Source organism: Eptesicus fuscus, chromosome 6, assembly GCF_027574615.1.
Source record: "Eptesicus fuscus isolate TK198812 chromosome 6, DD_ASM_mEF_20220401, whole genome shotgun sequence".
Taxonomy (NCBI): Eukaryota; Metazoa; Chordata; class Mammalia; order Chiroptera; family Vespertilionidae; genus Eptesicus; species Eptesicus fuscus.
In genome coordinates, this window is record NC_072478.1 from 22,077,762 (window position 1) to 22,102,600 (window position 24,839).

The 24,839-nt window shown below is 41.2% G+C and overlaps 1 long non-coding RNA gene and 1 pseudogene across 1 annotated transcript; both read right to left on the reverse strand.

Moving 5' to 3' along the window:
* Window positions 1-2,109: 2,109 nt before the first annotated feature.
* Window positions 2,110-12,226, reverse strand: LOC103304710 (uncharacterized). The gene is made up of 3 exons (XR_008556224.1): window positions 12,095-12,226; window positions 2,362-2,488; window positions 2,110-2,155 (listed from the first exon to the last, which is right to left on the reverse strand). It is a non-coding gene; the product is annotated as an uncharacterized LOC103304710 (long non-coding RNA).
* A 7,624-nt stretch (window positions 12,227-19,850) lies between these two features.
* Window positions 19,851-20,523, reverse strand: LOC129149288 (60S ribosomal protein L21-like; annotated as a pseudogene).
* Window positions 20,524-24,839: the final 4,316 nt, after the last annotated feature.

The following is a 24,839-nucleotide window of genomic DNA, read 5'->3' on the forward strand; positions in this document are numbered from 1 at the left end:
TATAACTTACGTTGAAAGTTTTCTGGCACATTATACATAAATTAATTTGTATCAAGCTTTCTCACGTTAGCATGTTTATTTTTGTGTGGGAGTTTTCACATGTAAGAATGTGGACCAATTCAATGTATACTGTATACATTCAAGAATATTAATCTAGTGTGAGTCCTTTCATGCTTTTGATAGAATCTAATATAACTGAGGCCTTTCCCAAATTCTGCACATTTCTGTAATTTTTCTTCAGTGTGCACTGTCACATGTCTTCAAAAGGTTGTGTGGTCTCAATAAAGGCTTTCCACCTTTCTTATATTCTCAGAGTTTCTCTCTAGTCTAGTATGAGCTCTTTCGGGTCTTTGAAACAAACTGGGATCTTTGTAGACTTTTCCACATTGTTTCCAGTCACAGGGTCTCTCTCCAGTATGAGCTCTTTGGTGCCTTTGTAAGAAACTTGGATCTGTATAGGCTTTATCACATTGCATATATTCACAGGGTTTCTCTCCAGTACGAGTCCTTTTGTGTCTTGATAAGAAACTTTGATATCTGTAGGCTATGCCACACTCTTTATATTCAAATCATTTCTTTCCAGGGTAAGTTGTTTCCTATCTTCGAAGATAACTGAGATACCTAAATGCTTCACTACGTATTTTATATTTATGGGACTTCTCTGTGGTGTGCTTTCGTGAGTTTTTCAGGAACAGTGATATCTGTAGATTAGCACACTGTTTACATTCATAGGGCTTCTCTCCAGTGCGAGCACTTTCCTGGGCTTTTAGGGAACAGTGATGTTTGTCGGCTTTACTGCCTTTTTATGTCATAGAGTTTCTCTCCAGTATGTACTTTTTTATCTTTTGGAAGTGAACTGGAATAAGTAAATGCTTTGCTACATATTTTACATTTATAGGGTTTCTCTCCAGTGTGAGTTCTTCCATGTATTCGAAGATCACCAAGATACCTAAATGCTATGCTACATATTTTACATTCATAGGGTTTCTCTCCAGTGTGAGTTCTTCCATGTATTTGAAGTTCACTCGGATACCAAAATGCTGTACTACAAATTTTACATTTATGCGATTTCTCCGTAGTGTGAGAACTTTTGTGTCTCTTTAAGGACCTGTAAGATATGTAGGCTTTACCACATTTCTCACATTCATAGGGCTTCTCTCCAGTATGAACTCTTTCATGTATTTGAAAAGACCAGTGGTCTCTGTAGACTTTAGCACATATTTTACATTCATAGGATTTCTCTCCAGTGTGAGTTCTTCCATGTCTTCGAAGATTACTGAGATACCTAAATGCTATACTGCATATTTTACATTCGTAGGGCTTCTCTCCAGTGTGAGTTACTCTATGTACTTTAACATTTCTGGAAGACCTGAAGACTTTACCATATATTTTACATTCATAAGGATTCCCTCCATTGTGGGTTCTTTCATGTTTTTCCAACCAGTTTAGATAACTAAAGGCTTTATCACATTCTTTACACTTATATGGCTTCTCTGCATCTTTTTGAAATTCATATGTTTTTTGTCCAGTGTGACATCTGTAGTGCTTACTAAGCAATGACCGACATACGAAGACTTTTCCACATACACTGCATTCGTGTTGTTTCACTCTGGTGGTTTTTTTGTTCAGTTTGAGATTTGAAATGAGGCTGAAGTTTTCTCCATATCGACTAACCTCTTTACTTTCAGAGAGTTTCTCTACCATTGGATTTCTGTAAAAAAATGAGAAGCACAAAATTAATTATTTCTTTATTAATGATAGTATATTCATGATATTTATTCTGATTTATAGGTAAAACATAGGTATTCTGCCTTGTCTGAAAATAAATTATGTAATACTCTCCAAGAAAACTTCACCCTTGCAATTATCAGACTGTGATATTTATATATAGAATTTATTAATACTGTTTTTAAGTGAATATTTTGCAAACACTTGAGCATGTATATTACATCAAAGAGAGTATTTTTAAAATTTTTTCTAAGAAGAAATATATTTGAAGCAGGGTTTATTTGCTTTGTTTGCTATTTTTTTAAATTTCGTAACACACTAGAATTCTCACATAAGACACTGCTTTCTATTGTGAGTGTGACTCACCTTAATTTTCTCTTCTGGTTTTTGTATTGGTCTTCAATGTCATGTTCTTCCCATCTTTTACCTAAAATGCAGACCCAGAAAATTGTTTCCAAAGAATTAAAATGGTTTTTTAAAATGATTACATTCTAGATCCATGATGAGCTATGCCCATGCCTAGATTATTTACCACCATCATCCATCTCTACATTACAGATCTTAGAACAATATTGGTGACCAAGAAACACTTGTCCTCTAATTAACGAGGTGAAGGTAAGTTGTCATCCTTACCTATGGAGGCCAGGTTCCTGAAGGTTTCCCTCATCACATCTCTGTAGAGTTTCTTCTGTGAAGGATCCAGTTAGACCCACTCCTCCAGAGTGAACTTCACAGCCACATCCTCATAGACCACTGAATCCTAAAACACTCCAAATACAGGGAGAGTAGGATGTGTGAAACTGATAGCACTGGACACCTAGACTCCATTTATAGGAAGGTAACGTACGATTCTCTCATCTACAAACATCTCATCTATGACTTGATGATCAGAAATGTATTCTCTGTTCATACCACCTTGAACACCTGGATATTACTTACACATTCTTACTGTAGTTACAATACATCTTATTTTTCTGTAACAACAGGGTCTTGACCATCTTGGGTAATAACAGGAATGTCATACAGGTGAAATATATATTATCATTTTAAGAATTAAAATTTGCAAAAATAATTATTTCATCTATTTCATTATTACCCACTATTCACAGCAATCCACAAGGCAGAGGGTTAAACCTGCATGGAGTTTTAATTAATAAAACATAGTGAAAAATTGAAAGCTTTTCCTTCTCATCCCATTACCAAATATGAGAGTCCAGGAGGTCTGTGAAAATTACTTACAACAAAACCAATTGACCATGTTGCCTACAATCCTCCAGGCCTTTACCCTAATCAGGGGCTGGCTCAGTGTAAATATGCTGTGGAGAAGCATTGTTGTAACTTGTCTAGTATTTATCACAGACTCAGTGCTTCCTTCTCTCTGTTCAGTTTAATGGGGCTTGGAGAGTTATTTGGAACTTAAAGGTCAGGCACAAGAAGGAGGCCTAACAAGTTACTCCATAAATCTCTGTACATGTGTGCTCAGATTTGCTTCCAACCAAATTTTAATTGGCCAGGCGAGCTATTCCCAGTCAAACCCTAACAGGGCACCATGGGCCTCACTGCCCTTGAGGAACAGGTTAAGAGCTGCAGATTCAAGGGAGTTCATTGAAGTCCATATGGTCTGATGGTGAATTTGGCCATGATTATAGAACACATCAAAGATTCAACACTACTTCCTTCTAAAAGAACACATAATTTCCGTTCTCCCATTTCAGGAGGAAAATCTTCCTGACAAGTCACTCTAGACACTGCCCTGCCACCTTCTGGTGTGACACTTAAGGAACTTCAGAGCTGCCAGTCTCAATCTCATCAAAAAGAAAAAAACAACACGTGAAATAATCTACTCTTCTTAGACCCAGAAGACCTTTGAGGTTACAGGGAAAATGGTATCTCCAAAGTCAGGTATCTCATCTATGACATGACTTGATGATCAGAAATGTATTCTCTGTTCATACCACCTTGAACACCTGTGATTTGACAGAAATAGAACAGATGGTATCTTGATATATGCCCCAAGTATTCTGTTCTTAACAAGGCCTAAACTAAAAAAATCCATTTCACGGGAATCCAATGAAAAGACAATAGAAAACAAAAATGACAGAACACAATATCCATAAAAACTAAAACATCTTCATTAACATGAGGATTAAAATACCTGAAAAAAGGAAAGACAGAAAAAAAAACCCAATTAAAGTAATGATCACCAGGCTTTTCTAAAATTAATGACAGATAACACACTGTAGATCAAGAAAGTTCTAAATCACTAAACATGAAAAATACCAAAAATGCATGCAAAAGTGTATTGTATTCAAATTAGACAAAAATTAAAGAAAAAGAGAACATATTGAAAGAGGCCAGAGGGTAAAACAGACCTTAGGTATAGAAAAACAAAGATAAATTAAATTCAACTTGTTTTCAGAAACTGTGCAAAAAAGACCAGATTGTAGTAAAATATCAAACATTTTGAAATAAAAAATAACATCTGTAGAATTATGTATCACGGAAAATGATCTTTCATAAAAAAATAAATAAGGAATTTCTAAGACAAAAATTGAGGGAATTTGCCCTAGCCAATTTGGCTCAGTGGATAGAGTGTCAACCTGAAGACCCAAGGGTCCCGGGTTTGATTCCAGTCAAGGGCATGTACCTAGGTTGCCGGCTCCTCCCCAGCCCGGGCCCTGGTTGGGGTTCATGCAGTAGGCAACCAATCGATGTGTTTCTCTCACATTGATATTTCTCTCTGTCCTTCCCTCTCTCTCCTCCACTAACTCTAAAAATCAATGGAAAAACATCCTCGGGTGAGGATTAAAAAACACAAAAATTGAGGGAATTTGTCATTAGTACAGCTACTTTATATTAAATGTTCAAAAGTTCATCAGAAAGAATATAAATAATGAAGGTGTAGGGTTAGAAAAAAAAAGAAATGAAGGTAATTTTTTTTCTTGTCATATAACACATGGTGCTTTGTTTAAAAAATATTAGCAATAATGTGTTTGGTATTATAAGCTCATGGGTAATGAAAATAAATGACACTGTGACAAGGGATATTGACGGGGGAACTGGGAATACTGTGGTAGGAGGTACTTGCACAAGCAGTGAAGTGGTACAGTGTAATTTGACAGATATGGGTTAATTGCAAATATGTACTCAAAACTCAAGGAAAACCACTAAAAGAGTTCCTTTTTGTTAAATGTGTGAATGATATGCTGAGAAAGAAGGAAAAAAACACAATTTGGTAAAATCCTCAGTTAAAACCAAAGAAGGTAGAAAAATGTTGAAAACAAAAAGTAACAAAGAACAAAGCAACAAATAGAAAACAGTAAAAGATCTGGTAAATATTAATCCAAATGCACCAGTAACCACTTTAATCATCAATGGTCTCAATACAATTGAATGATACAGAAATATCAGATTTTTAAAAACCACACTGTCATGTTGTCCATAAGAAACACTTTAAATATGAAGACACAGATGGATGAAAGGTAAAGGGAGGAAGAAAATGCCAACAGAAATCAATAGACAGACATATGAATTATAGATAATAAATATTTCAAACCAAGGAAAACTCAGAGATAAAGAGGAACATTACATAATGTCTCCATGAGGGCATAGCAATCTTTTAGGTTTGTATGCCTAACAACACAAGTCAAACTACATAACCTAAGGCAAGAGCATAGAATGTGGAGAAATACATGAGTCCACAACTGTGGCTGGAGCATTCAACAACCCCTTATCATTCATTATAAATTCCAGTAGGGAGAACATCAGGAATGACAGAGTGGAACAGAGCAGCACTATGAAACAACTGGATTTAATTTTAACCTATGGAATACTTCATGCAACAACAGCAGAATACACATTCACCAAGACAGAACACACCCTGAGACATAGAGCATACCTTAAACATTTCAAAGAACTAAAATCATACAAAATATGCTTAGACCACACAGTAATTAGTGTAGAAATCTATAACAGAAAGATAGTTAGAAAATCCCCAATACATGGAGATTCAACAACACACTTCTAAATAATAAACAAGATCAAAAGAGAAGTCAAGAAAATTTAAAGTTATTTTTAATTTTAATTAAATTTTTAAAATTGTATTTTAGAGAAAAGAAGGGAGGGAAAAAGGAGGACATCCGTAATACTCTAAATAAAGATTTTTTTGGGGAAAAAAATCAATTGGTTCCTCCAGCACACACCCCAACTGGAGATCAAACCCAAAACCTGGGTGTGTGTCCTGACCAGGAGTCGAACCTGCTGCCTTTTGGTGTATGGATGATGCTCCAACTGAGCCACACCAGCCAGGCAATTAAAAATTATTTTTTAACTAAATAAAGTAAAAACACAACCTATACTATTTTGTGAGATACAGCAAAAGTAGTGCTTACAGTGAAATTTATGCAATTGAACAAATATATTAAAAACTGAAAGTTCTGTAACCAATACTGTAAGCATCTACTTCAGAAAACAATAAAAAGATGAGCTAATTAAACCCAATGTAAACAGAATAAAAGAATATGTGAAAAATCAATGAAGAAAAAAATTTTAAAGCTGCTTCTTTGATGACATTAGTAAAATTGATAAACAGGTAGACTAGATAACTAAGAAAAGTGGGAAGACAGAAATTATTAATGTCAGAAAGTAAAGGAGGGGAAACTAAATTTTTTTTAAAAAGGATCTGAGCCCTAGCTGGTTTGGCTCAGTGGACAGAGCTTCGGCCTGCAGACTGAGGGTCCTGGGTTTGATTCCGGTTAAGGGCACATGCTCAACCCACATTGGGGGGCATGCAGGAAGCAGCTGATGAATGATTCTCATCATTGATATTTCTCTCTCTCTCTTCCTCTCCCTTTCTGGTCAATAAAAATATATTTTTTAAAAATAAGATTTGATAAAATTGAACATTTGCTTATGATAACAAGCTAGCAACAGAAGGAAACTTCCACTTTTTGAGACAGAACATCCTCAAAACCTGTAGCTAAATTAATCACATTTCTTCCTTATGACATGATTGTCTATGTGAAACACCAGAAAGAGCCAACAACAGAGATAACTCCTGGAATTAATAAAAGAGTAACTGAGGGCTACACAAGTCAATAGACCCAAACAAATATACTCAACTGATCTTTGACAAAACAAGAAAGACAATTCAATGGGTGGGGGGGGGGGGATTCTTTTAAACAAATAATGCTGGAAATCATGAGTATCTACATATACCAGTAAATCCACACACAGAAAATAAATTAGACACAGGTCTTACACTTTTAACAAAAATTCATTCAAAACACATCATAGATCTATATGTAAAATGCAAAAGTAATAAAGTCCTACAAGATAACACAAGAAAATCTAGGTACAAATAAATCAATAACGTGGTGTCACTCACTACACGCTTATTAAATGACTCAAATTCTAAATACTTGAACACCATATACTGGTGGAGATGTAAAGCTGGAAATAATCCTAATTCATTGCTGGTGGGAATGGAATTGGGCATGTCTACAGTGGACACAGGAACTTTCTCTTAATGCAAAATATACTTGTACTACGATTAGGAAGATCCAGCAATCACCCTCCTTGTTATAGACCTAACGAATTGAAACCTAATGTTCCCACAAAAACCTGTACATATTTGTAGACATTTTGTTCATAATTGGCAGAAGTTAGAGTTCAGCAAGATGTCCTTCAAGAGACAAACAGACAACTGGTAAGTCCATGCAATGAAATGGGGTATTATGCCATGAAAACACATGGAAAAACTCAAAAGCACTTTGCTAAGTGAAAAAAAGCCAATCTCACAAGGCTACACACTGTATAATTCTGAGTATATGACAATCAGGGACACACACACACAAAAAAAAACATGAGCCAATGAAAAAGGCCTCTGGCCAAAACCGGTTTGGCTCAGTGGATAGAGCATCGGCCTGCGGACTCAAGGGTCCCTGGTTCGATTCCGGTCAAGGGCATGTACCTTGGTTGCGGGCACATCCCCAGTAGGGGGTGTGCAGGAGGCAGTTGATCGATGTTTCTAGCTCTCTATCCCTCTCTCTTCCTCTCTGTAAAAAATCAATAAAATATATGTAAAAAAAAAAAAAAAAAGAAAAGGCCTCTGGGTTTAAAGGATTTAGGGGTTGGAGGGAGAAATGATCAAATAGGTGGAACACAGAAGATTTCTGGTAAATAAAACTACAGTATATGATATAAAAATTATGAATACACATTATTTTATGTTTGCTCAAAACCATAGATCCCATAACAACAAGAGTCAATGGTAATGTAAACTATGCATTTTAATGCATGAATATTGGTTAAGCAATTATCACAACTGTACCACAGTAATTCAACATGGGAAAAATAGTGCAAACTCTATGGTAGCACAGGGCTGATGTAGGAACTCTCTGTACTCTGATCAATTTTTCAGTAAACTTAAAACAGCTTAAAAAACTGGTGTATATAAAAAAAAAAAACTAAGAAAAAATGAAGACAGACTCATTACAGTTCATCCCTGATGACTACCTGTTAACAGTAACTTAAAATTTTTCCTGCCCTGACTGGTTTGGCTCAGTGGATAGAGCGTCGGCCTCAAGGGTCCCAGGTTCGATTCCAGTCAAGGGCATGTTCCTTGGTTGTGGGCACATCCCCAGTAGGGGGTATGCAGGAGGCAGCTGATTGATGTTTCTCTCTCATCGATGTTTCTAACTCTCTCCCTCTCCCTTCCTCTCTGTAAAAAATCAATAAAATATATTTTTAAAAATTTTTCCACCTTCCTATGCATCATTTATTTTAAATAGAGAAATTTATACATACCACATTTACCTATGATCAATTATTATTATTAACAAAATACTGCTTTTTAAATTTAACTTAATATTTTCAATATAACAAACCACTCCAAGATTTAAACACTAAATTATATAAGAATGCAGAACATAAAAATTTATAAATCCCTTTCCAAATAAAAGGACAAAAAGCATTATGACAGTTTTCTCTATCCTATATAATAAAGAGGTAATATGCAAATTAACCCTCATGCCCTCACAAATGGCTGCTTATGACCAGGCCGGCAGGGGGGTTAGTAAGGGGTGACCAAACGATTTAACAGCAGGCTGTGTGGGGTGACCAGGCCAGCAGGGGGTGGGGGGGCAGTTGGGGGCGACCAGGCCGGCAGCAGGGGCAGTAAGGGTGACCAAGCCAGCGGGGGGGGGGGGGGAGGGGCAGTTAGGGGTGACCAGGCTGGCAGGGGGAGGGTGCAGTTGGGGGCGACCAGGCCAGCAGGGGGGACAGTTGGGAGCAATTAGGCTGGAAGCGGGGGTAGTGAGGGGCAACTAGGCCGGCAGAGGGGGGAAGTTAGGGGTGACCAGGCCAGCAGGGGGGCAGTAAGGGGTGACCAGGCTGGCAGGGGGGGCAGTTAGGGGCGATCAGGCTGGCGGGGGGGCAGTTAGTGGGCGACCAGGCAGGCAGGTGAGCAATTAGGAGCCAGCAGTCCTGGATTGTGAGAGGGCCAATCATCGCCTACACCGGCAGTCAGACATCCCCCGAGGGGTCCGGATTGGAGAGGGTGCAGGCTGGACTGAGGGGAACCCCCTGCACGAATTTCATGCACTGGGCCTCTAGTATCTTCCTACCTAATAAAAGCATAATATGCTAATTGACTGTACCTTCGCTATGCCCACAGCCAATCAGGAGTGATATGCAAATTAACCCAGCAAAGATGGCGGCCCCCACGCACTGCCCTGCCCCCCATCACGTGAATCCCGGCCCCCACGCCTTCCGCCAGCCTGATCAGCCACCACTGAGGGGGGACCGATCGGGACGGCGGGAGGCATGGGCGGCAGGACTCGCGAGCGCCTTCTGCCGCTCCGATCAGTGGTGGCCAGAGCCAAGGCCTGGGTCCCCAGTGCCGGAGGAAAACTGGTGCCGGCAGCCAGGTGAAGGAAGGTCTATTACACAAATCTTCGTGCAACGGGCCTCTAGTATCTAATAAAGGAGTGATATGCAAATTGACTGTCACTCCAACACACAAGATGGCTGCCCCCATGTGGTCAAAGATCCTGCCCCCATGTGGACACAAGATGGCTGCCACAAGATGGCCAGCAGGGGAGGGCAGTTGGGCCTCTACTTTCATAATAAGGACATACAAAAGAAATTAGTCAATATAATACATTAAGTGTTAGCAATTAAGCTCTGAAATGTACTATAAGTTTCAAGTATTTACATAGGCTTACACATGCTTTAATGTGTTTCTCAAATGTATAAAAATTAAAATTATTTTCTTTTTCCTTCACATTTATTAAAACAGCAGTTAATTTACCTTAGGAATAGTACAGCCTTTTACATGTCAAAGTACTTTAGGGAAAGGTCCATACAAAACTGACCTAAATTTGGAAAAAGCACCTGAGAACTTGAAATCATTCATCTGACATCTTTAAGTTCTCTGGCCTGAGTGGAGACAAAATTCAACTTGGTTCCACAATTATCTTGCATTACACGGTATCTCTCCATCACCTTAAATATTAAAAGCCCAAGTGTTAATGGAAACTAGAGTCAAAGGGCTGCCATATTCATTGAAGAGAAAAATCCAACAAGAGAAAAAACAGATTATGGAATCAAGACAGTTCCAAAGGAAAGCCACATTCAGTAAGGTGAACATAACTGCAAACAAACATGGGGTGTAGACAGGTCTGACTGAGACAGAACCCGGGAGTGGGTCAGGCCCTAAGCATGGATGGGAGGGACACCTGAGCAGACCCAGAACTGAACTCTGGGAGCTCCACACATCCTCTTCCCTCTCCTGGAAGCATGGAGGCACTTCCTCCCCAGCCTTCCATTCTCACACTGAGGAAACTCGGCCAGATTCAGTTTAAGTTCTGACCACATGCACCCCTGATTCATAAACCTTCTGTCTAGAAGCTGGAACCCCAACTTCTACACAGACTTTCTCAATATGCATAAATTAGACTTGAGGTCAACTGCACTGTGAATGGAAAGCTCATATATAAGATCTAAAAATGGCCTGGCCTTAGAGACCACAAGCACACCTCGGAAAGGGTATCCCGACTCCCAACTCCATTCTAGGAACCCTCCCCCGCTTTCCAGGGCTGTAACTTCTCTCAGTGTAAAGGTTCCTAAATGACACAAACCCAGAGTTTGAATGATCCAGCAAAATCACTTAAATACAGCATTTATATGGAAAGAACAGAAGAAAACTGTAAGGGTCTTTTCCTAGTTCAACTAAAAAACCCCAAATATCTATTCATTTCAGAAAAAAGATGTCAGTTACTTATATTTCTAGAAAAAGGGACTGGTTTTTAAATAACTAATCATACTTGAACACATCTGCTCTGCAAGTCTAAACCATGCAATTTGATTGGAAAACCCACAAAAGTAAACACCAGACCTCACCCATTTACTGCACATGCCCAGCAGGAGAAAGAGTGAAAGAAACAAAAATAAAATGTAATCACAGAATTTTTTTCTAAAATTCACCCATTTCTTTTTGCACTTTTGTATTTTATGGTCTTTCAAGTTATTTTCAAGGTGAGAAATCCAGGGAGGGTCCTTGCTGACAGCAGAGCTCACCCAGGAAAATTTCCAAACAGCAAACTCCTCCCACGGGCATTCCCAAAGGATGTATGTGCCCTGGAAAGATCCAGAGGGAGAGGCCCGGGATTTCACAGAAAGAAGTTCCAGGTGGTTATTCTTGCTTTTCCTCTTATAAAATAGCCACACTCACAAATATAAACAAACAAAAAAACAGCAATGACTCTGTGGGAAAAGAATAAACCATAAAAATATTGGGTCTATTTGAAATGCATCACAGGGGACAAATAGTTGATAACGATGCGGTGACCAGAGGAGAGAAAGTTGGCTCCGGAATTCCAAGAGGGAACTGGAAATTTGGGGACTTGTTGCAAGTCCCAGAAAGAGGCAGGCTAGGGGCTCAGAGTCCTGGATCTGAGACCCTGCTTCCCACACCTTTGGAAAACTCGGGAGAAAACCTGTCCCCTTGGGGGAGGAGGAAAAACTGGGGACACCCCCCTCCCCTCAGACAAACCCTGCAGACCGAGTCACGACTGTCCCCTGATGACTCCCCATGGTCACTGCAGGGGGAAAGGGTGCTGGGGGCGCAGAGCCGCCCAGACAGACTCCTGGACCGAAGTCACCGCTGGCAGTGACGGAACAGGTCGCCCGGGGGACCGGCAGCTGCCCCAGGCCCCACGTAACGAGCCAGAGGGGACCGAGGTCCGAGCGGCGCCCCTAAGGGCCTGGAATCCGCAGACTCCCCAGGTGAACCGGGAAAGTCCGGTCCCGAAATCGCCGCTGCCAACAAGCCCCCCCGCGTCTCCGCACCCGCGCGCACACTCACCATTTCTAGGTGCCCTGGGTCTCCCCGACTCCGGCCTACAACTGCCACCTCCGGTGCAGATCACGGGGAACAGAGGTTGCCGCACCCCCACCGAACACTTTGGCAGGCGAGCTACCGAGCCCCTCTGCACACCTGAGGATACTAGGGAGGTCCACGACTTCCGGGTGCGTTGCCCCGCCCACCTGCCCCAGCGACGCCCCTGATTGGACAGTTCACGTTCCTGAGTGACAGCTGGGGGCAAAGACAGGCTTCTGGGAAACCAGCTCCCCTGTTGGGCACCCAGTGCTTTTAAACAAATTCAACTTTTTCCTGGCTTGGGACTTCCTAAGTTGTCACCCAGGTCTTTGTGAACTCGAGGGCACCTGTTGCAGGCCGAGCAGAACAGACAAGAGGGTCAGGCCAGGTCTTTTTTTTTTTTTTTTTTAATTACTTTATTGATTAAGGTATCACATATTTGTCATCAACCCCCCCTCCCCCCCCAGGCCAGGTCTTATTGGAACAAATGTGTCTTAAGTCCTCTAGGGGTCAAGGGCTTGGAGTGAGGCTGTGAGGCCACTCATGGAACTGTTGTGTTGTGACCTTTGTTTAGAAACACAGACACTGAAAAGTGAGGCACTGTCTTTAAAAGAGTCTGGATTAATTTTTATTTCTTTTCCATAATTTTTATTTACTTATTTATGGTTTTTATTTAAACTTCCTCCCCTTTTTATTGAAGTAATAGGAGTGACACTGGTTAACAAAATTATACAGGTCTCAGGTGCACAATTTGACCTTTGATACTTTCAATCATTGAGCTTTCCACCCATCTCTTCCCCAACCCCACTCCATTGGTCCTTAAAAGAAAGAATCCCAGAGTATTTGCCTCTGATGAGAAATTCAAACCCCTCCTCCCCTTCCCCAGCCTAGGAACAAAGACTCTTCTCAGTCTAACTACAGGGTGTCAGATGTGTTCATTATATTCTTGAGTGTACATTTTTAAAAATATATTTTATTGTTTTTTACAGAGAGAAAGAGAGAGGGATAGAAAGTTAGAAACATTGATGCCCTAACTGGTTTGGCTCAGTGGATAGAGTGTTGGCCTGCAGACTCAAGGGTCTCAGGTTCGATTCCGGTCAAGGGCATTACCTTGGTTGCGGGCACATACCCAGTAGGGAGTGTGCAGGAGGCAGCTGATCAATGTTTCTCTCTCATCGATGTTTCTAACTCTCTATCCCTCTCCTTTCCTCTCTGTAAAAAAATCAATAAAAGCCGAAACCGGTTTGGCTCAGTGGATAGAGCGTCGGTCTGCGGACTCAAAGGTCCCAGGTTCGATTCCGGTCAAGGGCATGTACCTTGGTTGCGGGCACATCCCCAGTAGGGGGTGTGCAGGAGGCAGCTGGTCGATGTTTCTCTCTCATCGATGTTTCTAACTCTCTATCCCTCTCTCTTCCTCTCTGTAAAAAATCAAGAAAAAAAAAAATCAATAAAAAACAACTTTTAAAAAAAAAAAAGAAAGAAAGTTAGAAACATCAATGAGAGAGAAACATCGATCAGCTGCGCCTCCTGCACACCCCCTACTGGGGATGTGCCCGCAACCAAAGTACATGCCCTTGACTGAAATCAAACCTGGGACCCTTCAGTCCCCAGGCCAACACTCTATCCACTGAGCCAAACTGGTTAGGGCTTGAGTGTACATTTTTACACTGGAAGGAAATTTCATTCAAATCAGCTTTTGCATTATAGTTTAATTAAACTTGTCTTAAATTTATATTTGAAATACAAATGATCATAATATCCCTAATTGTAACAGGGAATAACAACTTTATACTACTCTGACTAACCATGAAATGGAATTAGAATAAAATGTACCAACAAACTGATCAAAGGAACCCACATACTGACAGTTTCCTTGTAAGCATATTGCAGACATCAGCAGTTCCGGTTCCTGCTTGGAGAAGAAATGGCCTTCACCACGACTTTGATTGACACAGAGTGCCCAACTGCAGGAATTTGGCTAGCACTGACCAGCTCCAGGATGCTGACATTAACAGTCCATATCAGGACCAGCAAGGACACTGCCTGCACACCCACCGCCCCTCCTCCGGATCTCTTTGCTCCGCCTTCCCTCTCCCTTCCTGTAAAAACCCCTGCCTGCACTGAGATGATAAAATGGTCTTTGAATAGGAGTGCCCCATCTCCTCAAGATGCAGTCACTCGAATAAACCTCTTTCCTCTTTCACCAGCATCTGTCTCACAAGTTTGGTTTCCATGGTGGCAGGCAGTCGAAACTTGGAGAGCCTGGGTCGTATTTTGACTAATTGGTCCACCTGCAGCTAGGCGGCAATGACTAAGAAAGAGATGATTTTTCTATTGTAACACAGCTTGGCCGATACACGTTTTGGGGTCTGAAGAGCAATGACCCCTAAATAGTTCTTGGAACTACTGTGCTGTTTTGCAATTGGGGTTGTTTTGCCAGAGTTCTGGTAAATGGGATAAGATCTCTTATGTGCAAGCTTGCATATTGTTACATCGTAAGAATGCTACTCAGGAAGATCTAGACTGATGGTTTAAAGAGAGGGAAAAGGTCTCACTCCTCTCCCAGATAGTAAAATTCAATAAGAAAAATATGAGGAAATGAATCTTTTAAAACCTCTAAATCAGCGGTTCCCAACCTGGGCCACGTGCCCCACAGGTAAATTCATCTGAAGATGGCTTTTAAAGGGGGCAATTGGAGAATGAGTTCTTAACAGTGAAATTTTTGCATTTCTTATGGTTCTAGGGTTCTCATATACAGTCTATAAATATATATTGTGACATATTTATACGTTTCAGTTCTCTATTATATGTTTTGAAACTTTATTTGCTTTGTTCATATCACTTCATGTTATTATTATTTTTTTAACAATTTATTAGTGATTTCTTCCTCAGTTCTTCAACTGTCCTTTCGTTCTTTTATTTTTCTCTTCCATGGATGCCATGTTCTTTGGAAGCTTGTTTAGACGGAGTTGATGGCCTTTTAGGCTTCCTCCACGTGAATAGGAATTCACTTTTTGAATAATAAGAAGTATATGTCACGGGGGGGGGGGGGGCATCAGGATTTTACGGGGGCATGGCAAAAAACAAGTAGGGAGCCACTGCTCTAAATCTTCTTCCTCAAGGCCTAGAGGTTGCTGTGGTTCCAGGAACAGTGAGGGAATCAGCGCAGCCCCCGAGCTCTGGGTGGGATGTGAGAGAGACAGAGAGAGAAACTGGTCACTTAACTGACCAGAAAGCAGTCCAAGTCTGATATCTCCTCCACTCTTTTCCAGCCTCCTTGCTGGGTTAAATGATAAACATTATTGATTATCTAGATATTTTGAAATAGCAGGGTACTGAAATATACACTGAGTGGCCAGATTATTATGATCTCTGAATGCATAATAATTTGGCCACTCAGTGTATATCCTATATAATAAAAGGCTATTCCCCCATGAGGAAAGATTTTCAAATCAGTGTTTAAAATTACATCAGTCTTCTGGGAGAGGCCACGTGCCCCCGGGTCCAGGTGAGGCCATGTGTCCCTGGATCCGGGTGAGGCCTCGCGCACTTAGGCCCAGGTGAGGCCACGGGCCCCTGGGTCTGGGAGAGGCCATGCGCCCCTGGGTCTGGGTGAGGCCTTGTGCCCCTGGGTACGGGTGAAGCCGGATCCTGGGTCCGGGTGAGGCCGTGTGCCCCTGGATCCATCCGGGTGAGGCTGGGTCCCGGTCCCAGGTGAGGCCACGCGCCCCTTGGGTCTGGGTGAGGCCACGTTCCCCTTAGTCCGGGTGAAGCCGTGCCCCTGGGTCCGGCCGAGACCAAACCAGAGGGAGTCAGACCTCCGTTACCACCATTTGTCCACCATCCAGAGCTGAGGGGTCAGTGCTGACATGTACACATAAGGAACTGGTGGACATTGAAATTGGGTCTGAAAAGAACTGTTGGTCCAGAAAGAAACTCACTACAGACTGATTCATTTGCCTGTCAGCATAACTATTATTGCTCGTCTCACATTCAGTTCTTATAAGTATATCTCTAGTGACATATGATCTCGCTCATCTAGGGGAAATGATGAACAACATAGACTGAGGAACAAGAACAGAACCAGAAACAAGGAGGCATCGATCGGACTATCGGGCCTCAGAAGGAGGATAGGGGAGGTTGGGAGGAGGGGGGAAAGATCAACCAAAGGACTTGTGTGCATGCATATGAGTCTATCCGAATAGGAGTTCAACAGGGGGTGGGGGCATCCGTGGGGAGGGGTGTGGGATGGAAATGGGGGGATGAGGACAAATATGTGACACTTTAATCAATAAAGAAATTAAAAAAAATAATTAATAAAATAAAATAAATTAAAATTACATCAGTCTAATGGCACTATAATAATTTTAATACATCCATTTAGTAGCCATAGCAGCAGATATCAAAATCTTTAGGACCAAATATTGTGATAAAATTAGAATATATAAAAATTTATCAACCAGCATCACTAAAGTATGAATGACAAGTTGTTTGTTTGGGTGTTGTTTGAACAGCTGGTATTTGGGCAGTTTGAGTATGTAGAACTCAATAGTACTGGCTTTCATGTACAAAATTTGCTTAAAACTTATTTAAATGCCCCCCCAAAAAAAAAACAGTTTAAAATACTATATAATTTTCATCAAACACATATGATCAAATTTTTTTTCTTTAATAAAGATCTCACATCATGTGTATAATGGAAACAAAATGTTATGCAAACAGTCTAGTAAATAAACTTTTACTGTTTATGTTAAAAAAAAAAAAAGGCTAATATGCAAATTGTCCCCTCAACCAGGAGTTCGGCCAGCAGGCAGGCTGGCCAACCACCCATGTCCCCTCCCCCTGACCAGGCTGGCCGGACCCCACCCATGCACTAATTCATGCACCGGGCCTCTAAAATAATATAAATATATATATACTGAGTGACCAGATTATTATGCGTTCAGAGATCATAATAATCTGGCCACTCAGTGTATATTGATCTGAGTTTTCCTACTACTTTTGGTGTTTCATTGCAAAGAAGCTAGAAGATGGATTTGGATCTGTTAATAAATATATCTTGAATTTCGCCCTAACCGGTTTGGCTCAGTGGCTAGAGCGTCGGCCTGTGAACTGAAAGGTTCCAGATTCGATTCCAGTCAAGGGCATGTACCTTGATTGCAGGCACATCCTCAGTAGGAGGTGTGCAGGAGGCAGCTGATCGATGTTTCTCTCTCATTGATGTTTCTAACTCTCTATCCCTCTCCATTCCTTTCTGTAAAAAAATCAATAAAATATATATTTTAAATATATATATATCTTGAATTTCATTTGAAATATGTCTCTTGAAAATGTGAATGTATTTGCCAATGAAAGAAGCTGTTTCTGGAAATTATAAAATGTATTTGCCAATCTGAAGAATGTTACTTACTTCCTTGTCACTAAAAAGATCAACGTGTCTAAGAGTTAAGAATTCTAATTAAATTGGAAAGAAATTGTATGGTTTTGGTAATATAGGATTGAAAGTAGGCTGTTCTAACGTTGGTTATTTCTGAATGAGTTAAAAAGAAACAAACTCGCCCAGCCAGCGTGACTTCGTGGTTGAGCATTGACCTATGAACCAGGAGGTCACAGTTCAATTCCCCGTCAGGGCACACACCCGGGTTGCAGACTTAGTTTGCCATGTTGTTCTAAATTTCTCCAGAAAATGAGAAGGAACTGTATGCAGCTGGCTGAATGGAAATATTCTTGGGGAGAAGCACTGCTCTTATCTGATGAAATATTAACCGCAGATTCAGCCCTTCTTTTCTCTTTGTCTGATTTGAAGGGTTAGAAGTTTATTGGGAACTTAAAGCTCAGAGAAAAGGAAGAAGTGTTAACGTAAAAAAACCATTGAAACCTATAAAGAATTTTTGTGAGTTTATTTGAGCCAAACTATCAACATACGTCTAGAAGCAGAACCTCAATGAATTGAGATAATGCTCCAGAGAATGGCGGGTTACATTTGTATTTATACATTGCCATCAAAGGAGGGACATAGGTGGGTTACATGAAATTCATTGGTGATAGATTAAGGAGATGGGATAAAGCAAAGCAGGGGTGGAGGGGAACCCCTGGAATTGGATAAAAAGTGAAATGACATACTTAGGTGGGTGCAGGAACAATTAACATGATAATGAAGGAATTTGTGGTATCTGTCCTGGTGCCCACCACATTTGGTGTGCCCCAGGGGCTCCAGAAAAAGGAAGTTACAAGTTACCCAGACATTTCCAGGGTATGTGATCATAGATGCAAAAAGACAGATAGGCTCAGTTAAGGTAAAGGTTGACCTTGTCAGTAAAGATACTGGCCTAGGACATAACTACCCACCATAACTGTGTTTAGTTAAAGTTTCATTTCAGACCATCCTTTGTGGTTACTTTAGGTCTCTGAGTTTGCAAGACTGCCATGCAGGCCTCCCATGAGCTTGTCAGGTCAGCATGTGGCCCCTTTCGTCCACAGAAGGCATAGCAACGTACTCCACCAACCCCTACACTCATGGGCCTCCGGCTGCTTCTGGGCACACACAGGCACACACGCTGAGGTAATAATAGGCCAGAAGAGCTCTTTCCAGCACAACCATAGCAGTCTATCCGGGGCCCTGCTGACACAGAGCAAGGGCCAGAGCTTAGATTGCAAGGGAGTGTGTTGATGTCCAGACGTCCACAATGGTGTGATAACGAACTTGCTCGTGATTATGACATATGTAAAGGCTGCAGTAGTGATTTCCTCCAAAGGAACATATGACATCCATTCTCCAACCAGGAGGAAGTGTTTCCTGACCAGCCTCTCTAGGGGCTGCCTCCAAGCTCCCAGGGGAGTAAAGGAACAATAGCTCAACCCTCAGCTGATGGCAGCACACACCACCCGCAGGGCATGAAAGGCTTTGTCACTGTCACAATGGAGGTGTCTGCATAGAGCAGGGCAGCTTCTCAGAAGGGCATTAAGTGGCCTGTGGGAGAAAACATGGTGCATGGGCATGTTGTGTTAGGAGGTTACCGGGGGAGCTAGTGTGCGACTTCACACACAAGGGCAGGAGCTTGCGAGGATTCAATCATTTGCTACCACAAGAGGGCACACTAAGGCTTTCTTACCACCGTGTACAGATGTGGGCGCAAGAGGAGGGAGGAGGAATGAGGTCCTAAAGCTGTCAGCAATCAATCATCAAGAATTGGAGCAGGAGCCCTAGCCAGTTTGGCTCAGTGGATAGAGCACCGGCCTGCAGACCAAAGGGTCCCAGGTTCGATTCCGGTCAAGGGCACATACCTCAGTTGCAGGCTCCCTCCTGCCCAGGCTCTGGTCTGAGTGCATGGCAGGAAGCAACCAATCGATGTTTCTCTCTCACATCGATGTTTCTCTCAGTCTTTCCCTCTCTCTTCCACGCTCTCTAAAAATCAATGGAAAAATATCTTCAGGTAAGGCTCAAAAAATAAATTTTAAAAAATAAGGATTGGAGCAGGAGCCTGCCGGTTTCTGGTCTGTTAGTGTTTGTTGAAGGGCTTGCAACTATTAACAGGCTAGCAGTTCTGTCTTTCTTTCTCACTTTGCAGCCACTCTGATTTAATTTAGGACATCTCAGCATTTCCTCCTCATCAAGTTCTATTCCCTTTTGCCATTTTGGTGGCGGTATTGTTATGCAGATGGTGTCTATTAATGACATAACCCAATATATTGCTACACTTCTTTCTTTTTCTTAACAGTGCAGTGGTTTGTTTGTTTACACTTATGCCATGAATTTATGGGGAATGGGTTCCAGCAGCTCAGGCTCATTCCCGTTGGTTCTCATAAACTGTGCTTCTCCAGGTGGAGCAGGTTGCTGCTTCAGTTGAACCCAGGTACCTTTCTCTTTGGCTTCCCTCTTTCTCTGATCATTTTCCTTCACACATTTCAGGAAGCTAACTTGGCTCTTAGAATACTTAACACATCGTAGACCAGTAGTTTTATTTCTAGCTTTACCCAGTGGCCAGATAAGTTTCTATTGAACGAGTACGAAAAAAGTTTTACATGAATGTTAAAGGCAAGCTTTAAAATTATATACCCACTGCATTTTGAAGTTATGTATTACATGTTCAGATTTAAAGGACAAACTTTCTGGTCCACAAAGTTCATGTGCTCAGTAGTACGTTAATTCTCTTGGCAAGAATCTTGCCTTTAACTTGTTTGTTTACAACAATGCCCGCCATACGCTGGGTGACACTGTCGACTCATCCAGTGTTGCCCATGGTAACACTTGTGGGCATTCCTTTTTGAACAGCGCCCATTCCCTTGATGTCCACAATATCACCTTCCTTGTAGATTCGCATGTATGTGGCCAAAGGAACAACTCCATGTTTTCTAAAAGGCCTGGAGAACATACAGCCGGTGCCTCTCCTCTTGCCCTTTGTGTTAGTCATTTTGGCAAATTACTAGAAGATGGCAGTTTGGGGAATTAGTAGACTGTTTAAAAAGTTTGAGCACACGTGGTCTACATATTTAAACCCAAGAGTCCCTGCTGGAAAACAATATTCCAGGAATGACTGACAGGTGATCACACTGCATTGCGGGTAATTTGTTCTGTTATCCTGTGGCGTGACTTTCTGCAGCATTTTGGGGGTTTTCAATCTTGATTGTTGGAAGTATTACAGATGTCCCCTTTTTCCTATCATTGAGCACTTCTAACCCCCACCCTGCACCTGCCCCGGGTTCACCACACTATGGTCTGTGTCCCTGGGTTATACACATCTGCATAGGAGTCCTTTGGTTAATCTCCTCACACCCACCCACCCAGCCCTGCCTTCCCTACAGCAGTTTAAATGCCTGCTGGCTGCTGTTCCCAGGGCAGCTAAGCCACACCCAGTCTGTGCATAAGTGAGAATTCCCAGGGAGCTGAATGGTCTTATGCTCAGTGAAATAAGGCAGATAGAGAAAGACAAATACCACATGTTTTCCATGATATGTGGACTATAGAGGACAACATAAATGAACAACAACAACTTGCCCAGTTGGTGTGGCTCAGTGGTTGAGCATTGACCTATGAACCAGAAGGTCACGGTTCCATTCCTGGTCAGGGGACATACCCAGGTTGTGGGCTCGATCCCCAGTGTGGGGCATGCAGGAGGCAGCCAGCTGATCAATGATATTCTCTCACCATTGATGTTTCTAACTCTCCCTCCCTCTCCTGTCCTCTCTGAAATCAATAAAAATATATTTAAAAAATAACAATGGAAACAGACTCATAGATACAGAATACAAACTGATGGCTGCTAGTTATGAGGGGGATTGCTTAAAAAGGAGAATAAGTTAAGAAATGCAAATTAGTAGCTATTAAGTGGTCATAGTTATAATGTACAGCATAGTAAATAGAGCCAATAATATTGTAATAACTATGTATGGTGCCAGGTGGATACTAGACTTATTGAGGGGATCACTTCTTAAATTATATAAATGTCTAACCACTATGTAATATACCTGAAACTATTATAAACTAATATTGAATGTAAATATGTATATATACATATATATATATATATATATATATATATATATATATATGTTAAATGGCTGAAAAGAACCTAAAGTGAATGTAAAATATATTGGAGCCCTAGCTGGTTTGGCTCAATGGATAGAGTGTCGGCCTTCAGAACTGAAGGGTCCCAGGTTTGATTCTGGTCAAGGGCACATCCCCGGGTTGCTGACTCCATCCCCAGTAGGGAGCGGCATGCAGGAGGCAGCTGATTAATGATTCTCTCTCATCATTGATGTTTCTCTCTCTCCCTCTCCCTTTCTCTCTGAAATCAATAAAGAAATATGTATATTTTAAAGGCATTGGAGAAGACAAAGACCAAATAAGCAAGAATATGGTCTAAACATAAATAAGATAGACATCAACAGAGCACCATTTTGTAAATGTTAAAAGAACTCTCACATCAAATCAGAATTCTATATCCAAAAACAATATTGCCCAAAATAAAGATGTCTTAAGGAACACTTAAAGTGCAACATTTGTTAGCCACCTTTAATTAGAAAAAAATATGCAAGTGAGTTATTAAGTCCAAAGGAAAATAATCCCAGGTTAATAACCAGAAATGCAGAAAGAAATGAAGAGGGAAGGAAAAGAGAATTTATAAGTAAGTAAAAATCAATTTAGTTCTATGAAACAATTCTTGAAATCTCTCATGAAGATGTATAATTAAAATGCATGACAACAGTAATGCAAAAGTCAGGAAGCTTAAAAATAGACTTGAAAGAGTTCTAAGGTTTTAGATTTGGGGTGGTAGGAAAAGTAATTAACTGTAGAATAGTATGTTAAATAAAGGATACATGATTTAATCATTAATGTAATTACACAAAGGTTTGTACACGATTGCAACTAACAGGTTAATAGAATAGTGGAATAAAATAGTTAGATCAATGTCAATAAAGTAGGAAGTAAAGGAATATTATCTAATGAGGTCAAAGGGAAGGAAAAGAGTAAGATGGTTGAGTAATATCAAATTTGTCAGTAATTAGGTAAAAGGCAAATGTACGGAATATTAGATTACTTTTTTGTTGTTGATGTTAATCCTCACCCAAGGCTATATTTTTTCCATTTATTTTTTGTTAAGAGAAAGTAGAAGGGAGGGAGAGAGAGAGAGAGAGAGAGAGAGAGAGAGAGAGAGAGAGAGAGAATCAATATAAGACACCTTAATTGGTTGCCACCAACAGTGGCCAAAGATCAACCCTGCTACCCAGGTGTGTACTCTTAGGTGGATTAGAACCCTCCACCCTCGGCCCAAGGGCTGATGCTCTAACCCAGGAGTAAAACTGGATTAGACCTATTGGTTTACTACAAATGGCTGTATCATGTATTATATAGATTTATTAATAAGTATTTTGGATATTCTCTTAATAAACATTTACACAGTCTCTATGCTTTTCTATTAAGATATAAACTGCATGGCCGAAACCGGTTTGGCTCAGTGGATAAAGCAGCGGTCTGCGGACTGAAAGGTCCCAGGTTCGATTCCGGTCAAGGGCATGTACATTGGTTGCGGGCACATCCCTCGTAGGGGGTGTGCAGGAGGCAGCTGGTGGATGTTTCTCTCTCTTCGATGTTTCTAGCTCCTTATCCCTCTCCCTTCCTCTCTGTAAAAAAATCAATTAAAAAATATATATTTTTAGCCCTGACCGGTTTGGCTCAGTGGATAGAGCGTCGGCCTGCGGACTCAAGGGTCCCAGGTTCGATTCTGGTCAAGGGCATGTACCTTGGTTGCGGGCACATCCCCGGTGGGGAGTGTGCAGGAGGCAGCTGATCGATGTTTCTCTCTCATCGATGTTTCTAACTCTCTATCCCTCTCCCTTCCTCTCTGTAAAAAAATCAATAAAATGTATTTTTTTAAAAATATATATATATATTTTTTTAAAAAAAGATATAAACTGCATGGAAATTTTTGTGCATACAAACTTCCATTCCTGTTCTTTTTCTTTTTAAACACATAAGAATTATTTTATTTGGTTTTTTTAAATGTATTTTTTAAAAATATATTTTATTGATTTTTTACAGAGAGGAAGGGAGAGGGATAGAGAGCTAGAAACATCGATAAGAGAGAAACATCGATCAGCTGCCTCTTGCACACCCCCTACTCGAGATGTGCCCGCAACCAAGGTACATGCCCTGGACCAGAATCGAACCTGGGACCCTTGAGTCCGCAGGCCGACGCTCTATCCACTGATCCAAACCGGTTTTGGCTTTTTTAATGTATTTTAATTGATTTCAGAGAAGAAAGGAGTGGGAGTGAGAGATAGAAACAGCAGTGATGAGAGAGAATCATTGATTGGCCACTGCCTCCTGCTCAAATCTCCACATGTTCCCCACTGGGGATTAAGCCTGAAACCCAGGCATGTGCCCGGACTGGAAATCCAACCATGACCTTCTGGATCCTAGGTTGACCCTCAACCACTGAGCGATACCGGCCAGGTCCATTCTGTTCTTATGGAATGTAGCCATAGTGGGTCCTAAAATCATTCAAATGTTGACAGGAACTGCAAATACCACCCCATCCACAAGTGCGGTACTTTCTGAAAACAGAAACAGTGTTGAACAATGTCAATAATCCCATCTTTTTGTGTTTCAGTATAAAGATGTAGGAACCAGGTGAATATGAGATAGGATTACCTACTGATGGGGTTATCCACTCCCTTCCTCCATAAAAGGGAGGCAGAGGAGAAAGCCACTGCAGTTTGGAGCAAGTCTCAGGCTGTCTGCATGTCAGGAGTGGCCCAGCAACACAGCTCAGCAGCCATGGGGGAGCCTGGGTCAGTCATGGAGACAAACCAGCCTTCTCTGGTGAGTACAGATTCCCTATCAGCAGCCAGACCGTCCATTGTATACTTTTCCTTTTGTGAAACCTCAGGAATTAGTAGACTGTTGCTCTTAAATCAAGAAAGTGTCTTCCTCAACGCCATTTCTTAGGTGTTAATGTTTGTTAAGTAATGTTCAAAGTCTTGTACTTTTTAGTACATAAGGCTTCCTCGGGTTAATAGTCCTGATGTTTTTGTCCTGTCTTGGCTTTTTGTTTTATTGGTTGGTTTTTTTTGTTTTTGCTTGAAAGAGAGAGAGAGGAGAGGAAAGGGGAAGAGTGGAGAGGAGAGTGAGATCAATTGGTTGCCTCCCATTGTAGGGTTGAACCCACAAACTTTGGTGGATAGGACCATGCTCCAGCAACTGAGCCATGTCAGCCAGGGTGGTTTTGCT